The sequence below is a fragment of the Eschrichtius robustus genome, chromosome 5 (genome assembly GCF_028021215.1).
Source record: "Eschrichtius robustus isolate mEscRob2 chromosome 5, mEscRob2.pri, whole genome shotgun sequence".
Lineage (NCBI taxonomy): Eukaryota > Metazoa > Chordata > Mammalia > Artiodactyla > Eschrichtiidae > Eschrichtius > Eschrichtius robustus.
The window spans coordinates 105,353,770-105,367,910 of NC_090828.1; positions in this window are offsets into that span (position 1 = coordinate 105,353,770).

Sequence of the window (14,141 nt, forward strand, 5' to 3'; positions counted from 1 at the left end):
AAAGATGGATTATGAGCTGGCGATAAAATGAAACAATGCCATTTGCAGCACCATAGATGACTCTAGAAGTAGTCACGCAACTTGGAGTAAGTGAGAAAGTGAAAGACACATATCCTATCGTATCAGTTACAGGTGTTACCTACGAATTGATACCAACAAAGAGATATCCACGGAGAAAGGCAATCACAGATTCAGTACATAAATGTATGGTTCACCAAATGGAAAGGTGTGAGGATTGGACACATTACTATATTGGGGATTACAGACATATAAAAACACATGTGAAATATATAATCACCAAAGACGTACGCAATACCAAGAGAAGACTACTGAACATTGTGTCATAACCTACATGGGAAAAGGATCCAAAGAAGAATTGATATATTTATATGTATGAAAGAACCACATCTTGCACACCTAGAACAAAGAAAACATTGTAATCAAATTTGCTGTGATTAAAAAGTAAAAAACTTAATACTACGAACAAGAAGTAATGAGACATAACTTTAAAAGGCTTTTTCCTGGCACATTCCATTGTAATTTACAACCTAGAACACGACTTCCATTAAGGCTCTGTTGCCCTAGTGACCAGATTTGGCAAAGGAGAAATTCTGCCGCCTTGTGGCCGTTTCCCGCAAGAGCGGCTTTCAACCCACAGCTAGTGGTCACTGAACATTCACAAGGACTCAGGGCTGTGAAGACACCTGCCCTCAAAATTCTGCTGAGATGGGGAATGGATTAAAAAATTCAAAACAGGCAAATTTTTCAAGGAGATAGTATGAAGTGGTAAATTTTACTCACCGTCTTTTTTAAAAAAGGAAAATGGATAAAATCTCAAACTCAGGAAGTATTAGACTCATGCAATGTAATGTACAAAATGGTTTCAACTCACACCACTAGACTGACCATCAGCAAAAAGTCTACAAACAATAAATGCTGAAGGGGTTTTAGAGAACTGTGTACCCTCTAGCTGCTGGTGAGATATTTACTGGTTAACAACCAATAATGAGAAGAGAACGGAGCTGCGTTTGAAAGTAAAAATTGAGGTACCATTCAATTCAGCAGGTGCACCACTGTGCCTCTCACCTGAGAAGCCCAGAATCGAGAAGACCTGAGCTGCAAAAGCTGCACTGCAGCCTTATTCACAATAGACAAGACATTGAAGCAACCAAAATGTCCATCCACAGGTGAATGGATAAAGAAGAAGTGGTCCATGTACACAATGGAATATTAGCCGTGGGAAACAGTGAAACACTGCTCTTTAAGGCACCACAAATGAGCCTGGAGATAATCACAAAACATGAGGTAAGTGAGAAAGCAAGACACCTATATTCTCTGATATCACTTATAGGCGTTATCTAATAACTGACACAAATGAACATATTTCCACAGAGAAAGGCACTCACAGACTTATAAAACAAACTAGTGGTTAACCAAAATGAAAGGTTGGAGGATGGATAAATTAGGATTATGGGGCTAACATACATATACTAATATATGTTAAATGTCTATAAACATATAACATATAAACTATATGAATTATATAATCACCAATACATATAAAATATATAATGACAAAACACCTACCAAATACCAAGGGAGGTCTACTCAACATTCTGTAATAACATACATGGTAACAGGATCCGAAGATGAACAGACATATGTATGAATCATTGAGTAGATTCTGTACAGCCAGACAATCACAACACTCTAATCAAATTTACTCCAATAAGAAATATAAACTTAATTTAAAAAACAAACATAAGTCAGAAGACATAACCTTCTGAGGGATTGCCCCTGCACATTCCACTCTAATTTACAACCTCGCAACACTACCTCCAGGAAGACTCTGTTGCCCTAGTAACAAGAGTTGAGAACGTAAAAATGCTGCTGCCTTGTGGCTGTTTCCCACAACAGCAGCTTTAAACCCAGTGCTAATGGTTGCTTAATAGTCACAAGGCCTGCAGGGCTGTAAATGACACCTGCCCTCAAAAAATGCCCTGGGGTAGGGAATAGGCAAGAAAATTCAACACATGACAAATTTTTCAAGAAAGCAAATGAAGAGGGAAGTTGTACTCACTCTTTAAAAAATAAAAGGAAAAGAAAAAACAGGACATGCCTAAAGCTCAGTATAAGGAATTAGTAGTCACATGCAAATCCAACCTCCAGAAAGCTTTCAGCTCTCACGAGCCAAATGACCATCAGCAAAAAGTCTACAAACTATAAATGATAAAAGGGTTTTAGAGAATTGTGTACCTTGTAGCTGCTGGTGGGATAAAAAGTGGTATCAGCACTAATGAAAACTGAATGGAGCTGCTTTAAAAGGTAAAAATTCAGCTACCATATGATGCGGCAGGGCACCTTTTGGGCCTATATACTAAGACCACCAGAATCGGACAGACAGAGGCAGGCAAATGTGCACTGCAGCAATATTGAAGTAGCCAAAACATGGAAGCAAAACAAAGGCCCATAAACAAATGAATGGACAAAGAAGAAGTGGTATATGGACACATTGGAATATTAGTCACGAAAAAAAAAAAAGAATGGCATAGGCAGCACCACAGATGAGCCTAGAGATAATCACACAATGTGAAGTAAGTCAGAATGCGAGAGACAAATGTCCTAGGATATCACTTATGTCATCTGAAAATTCATAAAAATGAACATATTTCCACAGAGAAAGACAATCTCACATTGAGAAGACAAACTTATGTTTAAGCCAAAGAAAAGGTGTGAGGAATGGATAAATTAGGATATTGAGGTTAACAAACATATACTAATACATATAAAATATATCATCCGCAAAGACCTATGGAATACCAAGAGTGGTCTACTCAACACTCTGTAATAACCTACATAGAAAATGACCCAAAGTTCAATAGATATATGTATAGGTGTAAATGAACAAGATGCTGTTCACCCAGAACAAAAGACATTTTTCAATCAAATTTCCTCTCATAAAAACTACAACCTAAAGTGACAAACAAGAATTAAGGAGGCTAAACCTTACGGGGTTTTCTCCTGCCACATTCCACTCTAATCTGCCACCAAAAAGCACAACTTGCAGCAAGGTTTTGTTTCGATAGGAAGCAGAGTTGGCAACGTAGAAATGCTGCCACCCTAAGGCCGTTTCCTCAAACAGAAGCTTTCAATCTACTGCTAATGGTCACTAATATTCACAAGGACTGCAGGGCTGTAAATGACTCATGCCCTCAAAAAATGTCCTGGGCTTGGGAATGGCCAAAAAAGTACAAAACACGGAAAACTTTTCAAGAAACCAGTTTGAAGAGGTAAGTGTTACTCACTCTGTTATTTAAAAAAAAGAAGAACATGGATAAAAGCTCAATATCAGGAATTATTGGTTGGATGCAAATCCAAACTCGAAAAAGATTTCGCCAAACAGTATTCAAAATGACATCCGTAAAAAGTCTACAAACAATGAATGCTGACGGGTTAGTGGAGAAAGGCATACCCACTATGCTGTTGGTTAGATGTAATCTGGTAACAGCTAATCATGAGAACAGAATGGAGCTGCATTTAAAAGGTAAACACTGAGCTACCATAAGTTGCGGCCGATCCCCTAATGGGCGTATACCCTAAGAAGACCAGAATCGGAAAGGCACAGACAGGAAAACATGCACTGCAGCCATATTGACAATAGCCAAGTAAGGCAAGAAAAGCAAATGTCCATCAACAGTTAAATGGACAAAGAAGAAGCGGTATACGTACCGAATGGAATAGTAGCCTCGGGAAAAAAATGAACAGTGCCATTTTCAGGAGTGCAGATGAGCCTAGAAGTAATCATATTGGGTTAAGTATGTCAAAAGGGAATGATAAATATCCTATGGTATCATTTATACATGTTATCCTAAGATTGCTACCAATGAACAGATTTCCAAAGAAAAAGACACTCAAAGACGTATAAATCAAACTAATGGTTAACCAAAATGAAAGGCGGTTGGATGGATAAATTAGGATTATAGGGCTAACATACATATACTAATGTATGTTGAATGTCTATAAACATATAACATATAAACTATATGAATTATATAATCACCAATATATATAAAATATATAATGACAAACCACCTACCAAATACCAAGGGAGGTCTACTCAACATTCTGTAATAACATACAGGGTAACAGGATCCGAAGATGAACAGACATATGTATGAATCATTGAGCAGATTGTGTACAGCCAGACAATCACAACACTCTAATCAAATTTACTCCGATAAGAAATATAAATTAAATTTAAAAACCAAACATAAGTAAGGAGACATAGCCTTCTGAGGGCTCACCCCAGCACATTCCACTCTAATTTACAACCTCACAACACTACCTCCGGGAAGACTCTGTTGCCCTAGTAACAAGAGTTGAGAAAGTAATAATGCTGCCGCCTTGTGGCTTTTTCCCACAACAGCAGCTTTAAACCCAGTGCTAATGGTTGGTAAATAGTCACAAGACATGCAGGGCTGTAAATGATACCTGCCCTCAAAAAATGCCCTGGGGTAGGGAATAGGCAAGAAAATTCAACACATGACAAATTTTTCAAGAAGTCTATGAAGAGGGAAGTTGTACTCACACTTTAAGAAATAAAAGGAAAAGAAAAAACAGGACATGCCTAAAGCTCAGTATAAGGAATTAGTAGCCACATGCAAATCCAACCTCCAGAAAGGTTTCAGCTCACGCCAGTCAAATGACCATCAGCTAAAAGTCTACAAACTATAAATGCTGAAGGAGTTTTAGAAAACTGTGTACATTCTAGCTGCTGGTGGTATGTAAAGTGGTATCAGCACTAACGAAAACTGAACGGAGCTGCTTAAAAGGGTATAAATTGAGCTACCATATGATGCGGCAGGGCACCTTTTGGGCCTATAACCTAAGACCCCCAGAATCGGAATGACAGAGGCAGGCAAATGTGCACTGCAGCAATACTGCAGTAGCCAAGACATGAAAGCAAAAAAAAAGTCCATAAACAAATGAATGGACAAAGAAGAAGTGGTATATGGACACATTGGAATATTAGTCACGAAAAAAAAATAAAAGAATGGCATAGGCAGCACCACAGATGAGCCTAGAGATAATCACACAACGTGAAGTAAGTCAGAATGCGAGAGACAAATGTCCTAGGATAACACTTATGTCATCTGAAAATTCATAAAAATGAACATATTTCCACAGAGAAAGACAATCTCACATTGAGAAGACAAACTTTTGGTTAAGCCAAAGAAAATGTGTGAGGAATGGAGAAATTAGGATATTGGGGCTAACAAACATATACTAGTACATATAAAGTATATCATCTCCAAAGACCTATGGAATACCAAGAGTGGTCTACTCAACACTCTGTAATAACCTACATGGAAAGGGACCCAAAGATCAATAGATATATGTATATGTGTAAATGAACTAGATTCTGTTCACCTAGAACAAAAGACATTTTTCAATCAAATTTCCTCTCATAAAAACTACAACTTAAAGTCAGAAACAAGAATTAAGGAGGTTAAACCTTACGGGGGTTTGTCCTGGCACATTCCACTCTAATCTGCAACCAAAAAGCACAACTTGCAGCAAGGTTCTGTTTCCCTAGCAAGCAGAGTTGGCAACGTAGAAATGCTGCCACCCTAAGTCCGTTTCCTCATACAGCAGCTTGCAATCTACAGCTAATGGTCACTAATATTCACAAGGACTGCAGGGCTGTAAATGATTCATGCTCTCAAAAAATGTCCTGGGGTTGGGAATGGCCAAAAGAGTTCACAACACGGAAAACTTTTCAAGAAAACAGTTTGAAGAGGTAAGTGTTACTCACTCTGTTATTTATAAAAAAAGAAGAACATGGATAAAAGCTCAATATCAGGAATTATTGGTTGGATGCAAATCCAAACTCCAAAAAGATCTCGCCACACAATATTCAAAATGCCATCTGTAAAAAGTCTACAAACAATGAATGCTGACGGGTTAGTGGAGAAAGGCATACCCACTAATCTGTTGGTTGGATGTAAACGGGTAACAGCTAATCATGAGAACAGAATGGATCTGCATTTAAAAGGTAAATACTGAGCTACCATATGTTGCGGCCGATCCCCTAATGGGCCTATACCCTAAGAAGACCAGAATCGGAAAGGCACAGACAGGAAATCATGCACTGCAGCCATATTTACAATAGCCAAGACAGGCAAGCAAACAAAATGTCCATCAACAGATAAATGGACAAAGAAGAAGCGGTATACGTACTGAATGCAATAGTAGCCTAGGGAAAAAAATGAACAGTGCCGTTTTCAGGAGTGCAGATGAGCCTAGAAGTAACCATATTGGGTTAAGTAAGTCAAAGGGAATGACAAATATCCTATGGTATCATTTATCATGTTATTCTAAGATTGCTACCAACGAACATATTTCCACAGAAAAAGACACTCACAGACTTATAAAACAAACAAATGGTTAACCAAAATGAAAGGCGGGACGATGGATAAATTAGGATTTTGGGGCTAACATACATATACTAACGTATGTTAAGTGTCTATAAACATATAACATATAAACTATATGAATTATATAATCACCAATACATATAAAATATATAATGACAAAACACCTACCAAACACCAAGGGAGGTCTACTCAACATTCTGTAATAACATACATGGTAACAGGATCCAAAGATGAACAGACATATGTATGAATCACTGAGCAGATTCTGTACAGCCAGAAAATCACAGCACTCTAATCAAATTTACTCCGATAAGAAATATAAATTAAATTTAAAAAACAAACATAAGTAAGGAGACATAGCCTTCTGAGGGCTTGCCCCAGCACATTCCACTCTAATTTACAACCTCGCAACACTTACTCCAGGAAGACTCTGTTGTCCTAGTACCAAGAGTTGAGAACGTAATAATGCTGACGCCTTGTGGCTGTTTCCCACAACAGCAGCTTTAAACCCAGTGCTAATGGTTGCTTAATAGTCACAAGGCCTGCAGGGTTGTAAATGACACCTGCCCTCAAAAAATGCCCTGGGGTAGGGAATAGGCAAGAAAATTCAACACATGACAAGTTTTTCAAGAAGTCAATATGAACAGGGAAGTTGTACTCACTCTTTAAGAAATAAAAGGAAAAGAAAAAACAGGACATGCCTAAAGCTCAGTATAAGGAATTAGTAGCCACATGCAAATCCAACCTCCAGAAAGGTTTCAGCTCACACCAGTCAAATGACCATCAGCAAAATGTCTAAAAACTATAAACGCTGAACGGGTTTTAGAGAACTGTGTACCTTCTAGTTGCTGGTGGTTTGTAAAGTGGTATCAGCACTAACGAAAACTGAACGGAGCTGCTATAAAAGGTAAAAATTGAGCCACCATATGACGCGGCAGGGCACCTTTTGGGCCTATAACCTAAGACAACCAGAATTGGAAAGACAGAGGCAGGCAAATGTGCACTGCAGCAATATTGAAGTAGCCAAGACATGGAAGCAAAAAAAAGGTCCATAAACAAATGAATGGACAAAGAAGAAGTGGTATATGGACACATTGGAATATTAGTCACGAAAAAAAATAAAAGAATGGCATAGGCAGCACCACAGATGAGCCTAGAGATAATCACACAACGTGAAGTAAGTCAGAATGCGAGAGACAAATGTCCTAGGATATCACTTATGTCATCTGAAAATTCGTAAAAATGAACATATTTCCACAGAGAAAGACAATCTCACATTGAGAAGACAAACTTATGGTTAAGCCAAAGAAAAGGTGTGAGGAATGGATAAATTAGGATATTGGGGTTAACAAACATATACTAATATATATAAAATATATCATCCCCAAAGACCTATGGAATACCAAGTGTGGTGAACTCAACACTCTGTAATAAGCTACATGGAAAAGGACCCAAAGATCAATAGATATATGTATATATCTAAATGAACAAGATTCCGTTCACCCAGAACAAAAGACATTTTTCAATCAAATTTCCTCTGATAAACACTACAACTTAAAAACACAAACAAGAATTAAGGAGGCTAAACTTTACGGGGGTTTGTCCTGGCACATTCCACTCTAATCTGCAACCAAAAAGCACAACTTGCAGCAAGGTTCTGTTTCCCTAGCAAGCAGAGTTCGCAACGTAGAAATGCTGCCACCCTAAGGCCGTTTCCTCAAACAGCAGCTTTCATTCTACAGCTAATGGTCACTAATATTCACAAGGACTGCAGGGCTGTAAATGACTCATGCCCTGAAAAAATATGCTGGGGTTGGGAATGGCCAAAAAAGTACACAACACGGAAAACTTTGCAAGAAAAGAGTTTGAAGAGGTAAGTGTTACTCACTCTGTTATTTATAAAAAAGAAGAACATGGATAAAAGCTCAATATCAGGAATTATTGGTTGGATGCAAATCCAAACTACAAAAAGATTTCGCCACCCAGTATTCAAACTGCCATCCGTAAAATGTCTACAAACAATAAATGCTGACGGGTTAGTGGAGAAAGGCATAGCCACTATGCTGTTGGTTGGATGTAAAGTGGTAAGAGCTAATCATGAGAACAGAATGGAGCTTCATTTAAAAGGTAAAAACTGAGCTACCACATGTTGCGGCCGATCCCCTAATGGGCCTATACCCTAAGAAGACCAGAATCGGACAGGCACAGACAGAAAATCATGCACTGCAGCCATATTTACAATAGCCAAGACAGGCAAGCAAACAAAATGTCCATCAACAGATAAATGGACAAAGAACAAGCGGTATACGTACCGAATGCAATAGTAGCCTCGGGAAAAAAATGAACAGTGCCGTTTTCAGGAGTGCAGATGAGCCTAGAAGTAATCATATTGGGTTAAGTAAGTCAAAAGGGAATGACAAATATCCTACGGTATCGTTTATACATGTTATCCTAAGATTGCTACCAATGAACATATTTCCAAAAAAAAAGACACTCACAGACTTATAAAACAAACTAATGGTTAACCAAATTAAAAGGTGGGAGGATGGATAAATTAGGATTATGGTGCTAACATACATATACTAATATATGTTAAATGTCTATAAACATAAAACATATAAACTATATGAATTATATAATCACCAATACATATAAAAATTATAATAACAAAACACCTACCAAATACCAAGGGAGGTCTACTCAACTTTCTGTAATAACATACATGGTAACAGGATCTTAAGATGAACAGACATATGTATGAATCATTGAGCAGATTCTGTACAGCCAGACAATCACAACACTCTAATCAAATTTACTCCGGTAAGAAATATAAATTAATTTTAAAAAACAAACATAAGTTAGGAGACATGACCTTTTGAGGGCTTGCCCCAGCACATTCCACTCTAATTTACAACCTTGGAACACGACCTCCAGGAAGAGTCTGTTGCCCTACTAACAAGAGTTGAGTACGTAATAATGCTGCCGCCTCTTGGCTGCTTCCCACAAGAGCAGCTAAAAACCCAGTGCTAATGGTTGCTTAATAGTCACAAGGCCTGCAGGGCTGTAAATGACACCTGCCCTCAAAAAATGTCCTGGGGTAGGGAATAGGCAAGAAAATTCAACACATGACAAATTTTTCAAGAAGTCAATATGAAGAGGGTAGTTGTACTCACTCTTTAAGAAAAAAAAGGGATAGAAAAAACAGGACATGCCTAAACCTCAGTATAAGGAATTAGTAGCCACATGCAAATCCAACCTCCAGAAAGGTTTCAGCTCACACCAGTCAAATGACCATCAGCAAAAAGTCTACAAACTATAAATGCTGAAGGGGTTTTAGAGAACTGTGTACCTTCTAGCTGCTGTTGGGATGTAAAGTGGTATCAGCACTAACGAAAATTGAACGGAGCTGGTTTAAAGGGTAAAAATTGAGCTACCATATGTTGCGGCAGCACAACTTTTGGGCCTATAACCTAAGACAACCAGAATTGGAAAGACAGAGGCAGGCAAATGTGCACTGCAGCAATATTGAAGTAGCCAAGACATGGAAGCAAAACAAAGGCCCATAAACAAATGAATGGACAAAGAAGTGGTATATGGACACATTGGAATATTAGTCATGAAAAAAAATAAAAGAATGGCATAGGCAGCACCACAGATGAGCCTAGAGATATTAACACAACGTGAAGTAAGTCAGAATGCGAGAGACAAATGTCCTAGGATAACACTTATGTCATCTGAAAATTCATAAAAATGAACATATTTCCACAGAGAAAGACAATCTCACATTGAGAAGACAAACTTTTGGTTAAGCCAAAGAAAAGGTGTGAGGATTGGATAAATTAGGATATTGGGGTTAACAAACATATACTAATATATATAAAATATATCATCCCCAAAGACCTATGGAATACCAAGTGTGGTGAACTCAACACTCTGTAATAAGCTACATGGAAAAGGACCCAAAGATCAATAGATATATGTATATGTGTAAATGAAAAAGATTCCGTTCACCCAGAACAAAAGACATTTTTCAATCAAATTTCCTCTGATAAACACTACAACTTAAAGACACAAACAAGAATTAAGGAGGCTAAACCTTACGGGGGTTTCTCCTGGCACATTCCACTCTAATCTGCTACCAAAAAGCACAACTTGCAGCAAGGTTCTGTTTCCCTAGCAAGCAGAGTTGGCAATGTAGAAATGCTGCCACCCTAAGGCCGTTTCCTCAAACAGCAGCTTTCAATCTACAGCTAATGGTCACTAATATTCACAAGAACTGCAGGGCTGTAAATGACTCATGCCCACAAAAAATATGCTGGGGTTGGGAATGGCCAAAAAAGTACACAACACGGAAAACTTTGCAAGAAAAGAGTTTGAAGAGGTAAGTGTTACTCACTCTGTTATTTTAAAAAAAGAAGAACATGGATAAAAGCTCAATATCAGGAATTATTGGTTGGATGCAAATCCAAACTACAAAAAGATTGCGACACCCAATATTCAAAATGCCATCCGTAAAAAGTCTACAAACAATGAATGCTGACGGGTTAGTTGAGAAAGGCATAGCCACTATGCTGTTGGTTGGATGTAAACTGGTAACAGCTAATCATGAGAACAGAATGGAGCTTCATTTAAAAGGTAAAAACTGAGCTACCACATGTTGCGGCCGATCCCCTAATGGGCCTATACCCTAAGAAGACCAGAATCGGAAAGGCACAGACAGGAAAACATGCACTGCAGCCATATTTACAATAGCCAAGACAGGCAAGCAAACAAAATGTCCATCAACAGATAAATGGACAAAGAACAAGCGGTATACGTACCGAATGCAATAGTAGCCTCGGGAAAAAAAATGAACAGTGCCGTTTTCAGGAGTGCAGATGAGCCTAGAAGTAATCATATTGGGTTAAGTAAGTCAAAAGGGAATGACAAATATCCTACGGTATCGTTTATACATGTTATCCTAAGATTGCTACCAATGCACATATTTCCACAGAAAAAGACACTCACAGACTTATAAAACAAACTAATGGTTAACCAAATTGAAAGGTGGGAGGATGGATAAATTAGGATTATGGGGCTAACATACATATACTAATGTATGTTAAATGTCTATAAACATATAACATATAAACTATATGAATTATATAATCACCAATACATATAAAATATATAATGACAAAACAACTAGTAAATACCAAGCGAGGTCTACTCAACGTTCTGTAATAACATACATTGTAACAGGATCCAAAAATGAACAGACATATGTATGAATCATTGAGCAGATTCTGTACAGTCAGACAATCACAACACTCTAATCAAATTTACTCCGGTAAGAAATATAAATTAAATTTTAAACACAAACATAAGTAAGGAGACATAACCTTTTGAGAGCTTACCCCAGCACATTCCACTCTAATTTCCAACCTCTGAACTCGACCTCCAGGAAGAGTCTGTTGCCCTAGTAACAAGAGTTGAGAATGTAATAATGCTGCCGCCTCGTGGCTGTTTCCCACAACAGCAGCTTTAAACCCAGTGCTAATGGTTGCTTAATAGTCACAAGGCCTGCCGGGCGGTAAATGACACCTGCCCTCAAAAAATGCCCTGGGGTAGGGAATAGGCAAGAAAATTCAACACATGACAAATTTTTCAACACGTCAATATGAAGAGGGAAGTTGTACTCACTCTTTAATAAAAAATAGGGAAAGAAAAAACAGGACATGCCTAAAGCTCAGTATAAGGAATTAGTAGCCACATGAAAATCCAAGATCTAAGCTGTAATCACAGTTTGATAAATAAAAACGACATGCTTTAAAGGTCAATTTCAACAGATTATTGGACACATGCAAATTCAACCACAAAGAGGTATCAGCTCGCACCTGTCAGAATAACCATCAGCAAGAAAACTACAAACAATAAATATTGAAGGTGTTTTGGAGAAATGCATACCCTCAACTTTAAGAGGGACGTAACCTGGAAAGAGCCACTAATGAGAACTGAATGGTGGTGCCTTTAAAATGTACACACTGAACTACCATATTGTACAGCAAGCCCACTCCTTGTCCTATAACATAAGAAGATAAAACTGGAAAGACACAGGCAAGCAAATGTGCATTGCAGCAGTATTACAATAGCCAAGACATGGACACAACCAAAAAGTCCATTAAGAGGTGCATGGTCAAAGAAGAACTGGTACGCGTACAGATGGAATATTAGCCAGAGAAAAAAATGAAACAATGCCATTTGCAGCACCATGTATGATTCTTGAGGTAATCAGGCAAATTGTACTGAGTCAGAAAGCAAAAGACACATATCCTATAATATCACTTATAGGTCTTTGCTAAAAATTGATACCAATGAAGGTATTTCCACAGAGAAATGCAATCACAGATTCATTAAATAAGCTTATGGTTCACCAAATGGAAAGGTGTGAGGATTGGATACATTAGGATATTGGGGTTAAGATAGATATAGAAACACATGTGAAATATGTAATCACCAAAGACCTATGTAATACCAAGAGAAGATTACTCAACAGTGTGTCATAACCTACATGGGAAAATGATCCAAAGAAGAATAGATATATGCATATGTTTAAAAGAATCACATCTTGCACACCTAGAAGAAACAAAACATTTTAATCAAATTTGCTCTGATAAAAAATAAAAATTAAATTAAAAAAAGAACAAGAAGTAATGAGACATAAACTTAAGGGGCTTTTTGCTGGCACATTGTATTCTAATTTACAACCAGAACATGACTTCCATTAAGGCTCTGTCATCACTAATAAAGCAGCTTTATAAGCAATGTTGAAGATAGCTTAAAAGAAGTCTCACTAATTATTGATAGGAACAAGAAAACAAAGTAAAAATCTCGCTGCAAAAAGTATACATAGAGTAAGGATAGTAGATCAAACACTTATTAAACTTCTGTAAAGAATAAAAGACAACAGTAGTATGTTTTTCTAAAAAAGAGAGAGCCCAAATAAACCTGAAATGACAGAGATGATGTTACAACAGACACCACAGAAATACAAAGTATCCTAAGATACACACAGTGTAACTCAGGGCTCAGACTGGACAGAGCCCACTCTCCAGTCCCCTGTACATGACTTACAGGAGCCTCAGGAACTGAGGAGGGGGTCCCTGAGGAGAGGCTCAAGATAGAATATGGTAGGCATTAACATGGCTGCATTCATCTTAAACATGCCTGAACTACATTCACACGAGATGATTCTGTCCTGTATGTACATCGGCACCTCTAGTCGGAACTGCAGATCTTTGGCTTTAGCACCTCTACTGACAGCATTAGCTTCACCTGCTGTGGACCGTCTCCTATAGGATTTCTAGAACCACAAAACATCGAAGCTTCACAGGACCCAGAGTCTGTGCGACTCCACGCAGAGTCTCAGAGTCTCAACTCCAGTCAGATACTCCACTCTTGGAGGGCACACACAAAGTAGTGTGCACATCAGGACCCAGGGGAAGGAGCAGTGACCCTGTAAGAGAATGACCAGAACTACCTGCTAGTTTTAGAGGGTCTCCTGTAGAGGCAGGTGGTGGCTGTGGCTGTGGCTCACCGTGAGGACAACGACACTGGCGGCAGAAGTTCTGGGAAATACTCCTTGGTGTGAGCCCTCCCAGAGTCCGCCATTAGCCCCACCAAGAGCAAGGTAGCCTCCAGGGCTGGGTTGCCTCAGGCCAAACA